This window comes from Polyodon spathula, chromosome 22 (assembly GCF_017654505.1).
Source record: "Polyodon spathula isolate WHYD16114869_AA chromosome 22, ASM1765450v1, whole genome shotgun sequence".
Classification (NCBI taxonomy): domain Eukaryota; kingdom Metazoa; phylum Chordata; class Actinopteri; order Acipenseriformes; family Polyodontidae; genus Polyodon; species Polyodon spathula.
In genome coordinates, this window is record NC_054555.1 from 24,106,488 (window position 1) to 24,113,887 (window position 7,400).

Consider the following 7,400-nt stretch of genomic DNA (forward strand, 5'->3'; position numbering starts at 1 on the left):
TCTAGCGTTACAGCTCTGCTCTGCGCTCCAGTGTCTGAAATCAGTCGGGAGGTAAAACGAAAACGGGATGCTAACTGAAACGTAGAACCGAGCCTGGAGGGGAAAACACAAAGAAAACTTGGATTTTCTTATTACGGGAATACACCACGGCTCGGACCATAATTACTAAAGCAGAAAAACCCTCCAAGGTACGGTTGCAACGCATGTTTACAACACAGTCGCCTAGTACCCAGGTCTGAATACAGATAGGCACCGACTGCAGTTTTAAATTTGAAAAACGTGATGCAATGTGAACACCCAACTAACTGCATTGTAACGTTTGAAACACAGAATACTGCGTGTTTACTTTTTGACCGGCAAATCCACAGTAGTCCAGTTAGTTTAGACTGCTGTCGAGCCGAGTCGTCTGCTGCTGTCGCTCGTACGGCAGCGAGATATTAGCATTATTGTTTTGGGTCAGTGCAAGTCTGAACGTGGAAATCTGGTGTACAAGTACAATACTGTACGTGTTAATTGTGTTTTGCATGTGTTCTAATACAGAGTAGATGTTGTAGTACTTTGTTCTCCAGTTTTTTTTTTTAGTGGAGCTGGACCCGGGTCGGGATGGATGGCCTTAATCCAGTTGTCTATGTTAGACTGTTGTAGTAGTTTTATGGTTGACAAGTTGAAGTTACTGTACCAAACCTGGGGTCATATATAAATCGCTTCACACACTATCATGTTTACTGTGTTTATTCTACCAGCTAGTAATAACAGGTACAAATAGTGAACCGTACTACAGTATATAACTTTTTTTTTTTCTTAAAACAAATGGGGTCACAAATTGTAATTGAACTATAATTGATCAATTATAGGTTAAATACAATTAGGCAGTTTAAGTTACGTTGTAATTGCAATTCTAAATTATAAAATTACAATTACAAAAGACCACAGGTCTGCTCTTTACTGGCACTGTTACATAAGTGCTAGGCCTACAGTACAAGGCTTGATGAAAATGTGCATTGCTTTTGCCTTAACATTTGTTTTAAAAGGTTGTAAAAAGAGGTAAATATTATATTGCTTACAGATGAAGTTGTAGCTGATGGCTTGGGCAGGTATGTGCATGCACCCCAGCAGAGTCTTGTGTGGGATTACAGTTGTTATTATTAAAGGGTAGAATATGCTTTGTTTTTTGGGTCATGGACAAGGGGATCTGTAGTTACTGTACTGGATGTGTGATGTATTGTATTAACAAGGTCTTGCAATCCCCTCCCTCTTTTTCTGCATGTTCACTTTTTTGGAATTTTTCCAAAGTGTCTTGGTTATAGATATCATGATGCACATTGTGTACGGTAGATTCAGATTAAGCCTAGGTGAAAATCGGGGGTATTAAATAAATCTAGCCTGTATTACTGTTTTATAAAGAGTTTCAATGGAAAGTGGGAACTTTTCAGTTAAGTATGTCAGTTCAGGTTATTGATATTAATATTTGGTTAGGTATTGATGATAGATATTTAATAAGCAACTGCACAGTAAACATGTTGTTTACTTCCTGTTTGCATTTGATATTAAATTAAAAATAAGAGCATCACTCTCAAAAGAACATACCTAGAGTAACCATTACATTGTTAAAATGGGAATTATTAACATGTTGTAAAAGAGAAACTATTGTTCTTTTACCTTATGACTAGCTAAACATTCTACCTGTAAGGTCAATTATATGAATGATGAAACTCGCAAAACTAATAATAAATAAGTGTTGAGTTTTTCTATAATTGTTACATGCAGTCTCTTAAACGGTACTGTTTTGTAACCCCCAAAAAATAAAGAAACCGCCTCATATTATCTTATTTGTGCCCTGTGTACTGGAATCAGTTCTTAGTGTCGCCCATATGCCCCATGGTTCATGAGTGGAAATGACACACATACGTCTCATAAGAAACTGAACGTGTAGATGTCATGACCCAAGGCAGCTTCCAGTTTCATGACTATACATCTCATACTGTATTTATTCCCACCCAGTAGACACTGTACTGTAAAAGACACACTTCATTAGTTTACAATTAAAAATAACATGTAGAGTTACATTTTATGTGTTGGAGTCAAAAGGCGTCTTAGCCACTTGTAATTGCTTGATTTGCTGTTCAAAAGCCATGGATTCTTTGCATTGTGCTAAATGTCTGAGGCAGTACAGGGCTGTCTGCTTTAGGACTTGCACACTGATGAAACTGTCTGCCTGGGTTTACATTAAAAGCTTGTACTGTACAGGGTTTCTAACTGCACTGTCCTCATATTGAAGGTAATGTGGAATGACTTAATCTGCTGTATCGCTTGTTTGCAGTATGAAACTATCTCTAAAACCATAAAAATCGCATCAATTCTTGCGGCTCACTTTATGGCATACAGTACATTCGAATTCCTGGCTCCATAAGTCGGTGTTATGCACAGCATTTGTCTGTGTTTAATTGGTGATAAAAGTACAGCGAGACTACCATTCACAGTTTTGATTGTATTGTGATAATTGTACAGGACCTTGCAGTGCTCCTATTTCTAAAACCAGTTATTCAGGCAAGCACTGTTGTTGTTTTGTTAGTATCTGCATGGCTGGTGTTGGTTACAAAACTGGCAAAATAAATCAATTGGAATACCATGTGAGCAGGAAATGGCTTGAAATAAAATGGTCCTTTTTGGTCTAAAAGGGTCATTGGAATAGTGGGGGCGGCACTGATTACAGCGACTGTGCAGAATACAAGCACTGTTCTTTTTTGGCAGGGGAACATTGCTGCAGCAGCGTAAAAGCAGTTCATAACCCAGCTGTTCTGAATTGGGCCCGACGAACAGTATCTCTTAGGTAACAGGATTGACTGATCGATTGCACCGCCATGTGGAAATTCTATCTTGTTTTTATTTTTTTATTTTATGATAGTAATGTAGGCTAACCCTTCTCTGAAGAGTTTCTCAAACTTTATTGGCTTATAGGACCCCATGACTGACTAACTGAGGGCTCCCACCCAATGAGTCTCTATAGTGCTGTCAATCTACAAAAGTAGCCCAAGTTTTTCATTCTCAAAGACCCAATACATGTGTCCCCAGTCATAGAGAACTGCTTTTTCATGTGTCAAGGATGAGAATAGTTCTGTATGTGAACCCCTCCCACCCTATTGGTACTATCTGCCAGCCCCCCTGTCCAGGGATCCAATGAGCCACATGGATGCCTTGTACTGTATGAACCGTGGTGGTCATGGAATTCTGCTATCCATTTGTTACACATCACTGATGCTGTGTGGTCCAGCTGCCTTATGTACGGGGCATAAATACATTTCTTTTGTTGTGCAGCCTGAACTTCAAAGACTAGCTGTGTGTTGTGCTGTAATTGGCAGTGGAACAAGGATTTCACAGGAGGAGCTTTCCTGACTGCCAAATAGGAAGAGATGACTTTCCTCTTGTGGCTTACGATTTAAATGTATCCAGACTATTTAATTAGCTGACTTACATTGTTCAGTGCCGCACTGTGTTTAAAACATGCATCCTCCAAATTAAAGGTGCAGGAGCAAGCCAGTGAAATTGTACAAATCTCAAAACCCATACATGTTTGTTAGCTTGGAACGCCTTTTATCACCTGTGTTTGATCTGAATGTATATGTCTGTGTTTAACTGCAACATGAGCGTTTTCATGTGGATTATATTAAGATCTAAGATTGAGTCTGCATTGTGAAGCAAGGCTGTTTTGCCACTTGGCTCCTATACACAAGTGACATAAAGCTTTGCGGTTTAGTATGTTTGTTGTGGGTCTGCCTGTAGCACTGCAAGGAAAATGTTGGAGTGTGTCTCCTTCCCCCGCCCCTCCCAGTCCCAGGGGTGTGTAGAGCATTGTGGGATCTGGAGTGTGTTGTCACTGACCTTATTTTGCAGGCCTGTAGCTTCTATTGTGAGAGAGGGCAGTGAGCTGCTGCTGCTGCTCCAACCGTACAAGACTGCCGTGGGGGCTGTATGACAGAGATAAAGGTTTGAATACCGTAGAGAAGGTTGTTTTATACTGTCGAACTATAGGTTTATCGTTCCGCTGTACATGTGTGTCTGTGAGCTCTGTAAACCACAGTGGACTCTTATAAATAAACACATCTAAGACCAACCAGGTCAGGGGACAGTTGACAGGGGACATCAGACTGGCCATCCGTCACCCGGCCCTGCACTGTTTTTGCATGATCATGAAGACTCCCCACAGCATCAGTCCAATTAACCCGGTGGTTCCCAGTCCCATTGTAGTCATTGGGGACCAATAACTGACAGTCCAGTGGGATTAATTTCAGTCATCAAGACAGTGGTGTGTGTGTGTGTTTTTTTTTTTTTTTTTTGTATATATAAGTCAACATTGCTTTCCAATGCGCACACAACAAAATTCACATCTGAGTTTATTATTTTGTGGTCGTTATGTTGTACGTCATTTGCTCTGTGCTGTCTAGCACAGTGATTTTTAGATGAGGTTTTTTATATTGCCAAACATGGTACTGTGCTGAAAAAATGAGTTTAATTTCGAATCGGTTCAGCCCACGACTGACCTTTTTAATAAGCATCTGCTTTGGAAGAGTGTCCCAAGCGACTAAAGGCAGATTTCTATTGAGGCTTGTAGCTCTCTTAATGATGGGCTGCCCACATGAAGGGAGTTTTAAGATCTGTTTTAATTCAAATGTTACAGTACAAAGTTTTAAGAACAGTAGGTTTCGATGTTGACTATTTTTTAGCACTATACAGAAAGGAAATACTAAGATGATGAATTCAATAGACTCGCTGTAGACTGAATTTTATGCGGGGCTAAGTAAAATTCATTTTGTGGTCTGCTGTGTTGAGTGGTGTTCTATATTCTCTTGACCTGTTGATTGTTGATAAAGTATTAAGGAAACATTGTGATGTTTATTCTTTTGATTTCTTGGCTGATACTGATTTCCCTTTGGTAAGCAGTGAAAGAAGTACCTTTTGTTTGAACACAAGGTCAATTATACAGGTTACTAAGAAAAATCACCCTTGAGGCCACTTGAGGGTCTCTCTGCTTTTCAGTCAAGATGCTGTTCGAAAGGTACAGTGCCACATAGGGTAAAAAAAAATCTGATCAGAATTTTTGATTCTACATCCTGGGGTGTTTTTTTTTTGGGGGGGGGGGGGGTTGGTCCTTGTGATGCAACAGAGATGACATCCATAACCTCCTGCTGCTGCAAGTATAACCGTGAGTTTGTTACTTCAGAGTGACAGAAGGTAGCTGCTAGTGCACCTGCAGATTTCACTAGTGTTACACAGCGTAAACTACAGCCAACGACGTCTGCTTTCTGGTGGAGCGCAGATAAGTATAGATTCTGTAAAAATGTCATAAATCTTCCAGGGGCTGACATTTTAGTATAAAATAGGACACTGCAGCTTTCAGTAACTGCCAGCAGACAGAGGGGGTCAACGTGATTTTCATACCACTCTGAGAATCCTTAGCTTCTGTTCTTGATGTTCTGTCAGTTTAAGTGTCGATGCAGTGTGGATTGGCAGGTGAGCATGTGTTCTGCATATGTTGCTTGGGTGATGGGCTTTTAATTTACAGAGCGTCTGGAAATGTGTTTTCTTATGCAGTACACGATGTGCCAAATCTCATTGTAGATTTTTACAGCCATTTTGGAATAAAATGAACTACACAGAATATTATAGCTGCAGCCATTCATAGATGCCAACAATTTAAAGACAAAGTATTCAAAAATGTATTTTATGATTTTTGACAGACCTCCGAAAGCCAGCACGGATGGAAATAAGACTCCTGTTGCATAGGCGGTAAACCAGTTCTAGGTTTTAAGATGAGCTTGATTAGCTACCATGTATAGGTAACAAGATCAGGTGTGTCTTATTAAACTCAAAGTAAAACCAGGAATGGAGCAAACTGCTATGCATTGAGTTTTATCCCTGGCATGTATCAAAAACTGTTTTTGAGGGTCATATTTAACTTTTAGTAAAGTAGGCTTATAAGAAAATGTGCCAAAAACTAAATATCTAAATGCCAAGTTTGCACTGAAGGTTTAATCTGTCTTGAATTTCTTATGTTTGTTTTTAAAAAAAAAAAAAATCACACAAAAATGTGCACAGACAAATGGTATAGCCCTCACACAGACACGCACCCACCAATATGAATATAATCTGCATTGCTTAAAAAGAGAGCATTGTAGTCATGGTTCTGTCAAGTACATCCTGTGTACAACGCCGGTAGCTTAGTCAAGTGCTGGACTGGACTGATCAGTACTGCTTTTTGTCATACTTCAAAGACAGTTCAATTGGTAATACAGATGCGGCATGCAGTACCTGGATAGCGTCAGTTACCTGTTCTTTTAGGGTTGGACTCTGTCTAGTATAACTGGAATGTGCCATTGCCATGTCGTAGTATTGCCTCTGGTATCTGTACAGTAGTTGCAGTAACAATGGTGCGTGACTGTAAATGGAACCATGCTCTAAACCATGCCTGGCCGGTGTAATGACCATCCCTGTGGTTATGGACCTGCCTTGTTGAACCTCAGCAGAGTCTTGATCTCAGGGTGGCGGGTACAGTATTGAATTGTGAGGGCACCTTTTAAAAGGTGAGATTAGATATTTTTCTAGTTGTTATCCTGCACCACACAGCTTCATTTCTGCAGGCATGGACATTTTTCATTGGTTGATTTCATGTACATTCTATATGTTACGGTGCATGTGTGAAATCAGGAAAGCTTTAGATTAATCGGTAAATGTGTAGCTTTACCAGCATTTGAGGTGTATTTGGAAATAAAAGAACTCCAGCCTTTTTTTGTATTATTTGATTAATTTTTCTAATAATAATTGCATCCCTTCTTTTATTATTAATAATAATAATAATAATAATAATAATAATAATAATAGTAGTATATATTTAGCAGAGACCATGCGTTAATATTTTGTCCTATATACAGAGATGATTAGAGACTGATTTTTTTATTATTTTATCCCCCTTGACTTCCACTTTATGTAAAAAAAAAAAAAAAAAAAAAAAAGCACCTGTTTGTTTTTTTGTTTTTTTTTTTAATTCAAAATTTCTTAGGACAAGCATAGATATGGTAATGACATCTTTTCAGTAAAACTCATGCCTCTACTTCATTTGAACTCATTAAGAAAAAAGCATACCCTAAGAGGACGCAGGTTTTGCATTTCAGTGAGAGTCATACGTGGTGTGCTACGTCATTTTGCCGGCAAAACATTGTTTTCTATTGTGAATTGTTGCCAGACAGTGATCATGGATGTAAGTAAAAGAGATTGTTTACACAGTCTTCTAAGCTTTTTTTTTTTTTGTTTATTCATTGGCTGCTGACCTGGTAAATCTACATACAGTATATACTGGTTAATCTATAGGGTTACTGATTTTACATGAATCGTAATATATATATATA

The 7,400-nt window shown here is 38.8% G+C and overlaps 1 protein-coding gene across 1 annotated transcript in view; it reads left to right on the forward strand.

Moving 5' to 3' along the window:
• The window catches only part of LOC121296950 (cytospin-A-like), a 62,914-nt gene continuing 55,514 nt past the window's right edge, over window positions 1-7,400 (forward strand). The window contains exon 1 of the mRNA XM_041222911.1: window positions 1-188. The gene's annotated coding sequence lies outside the window, so the exon portion shown is untranslated. The remainder of the gene's footprint in view (window positions 189-7,400) is intronic.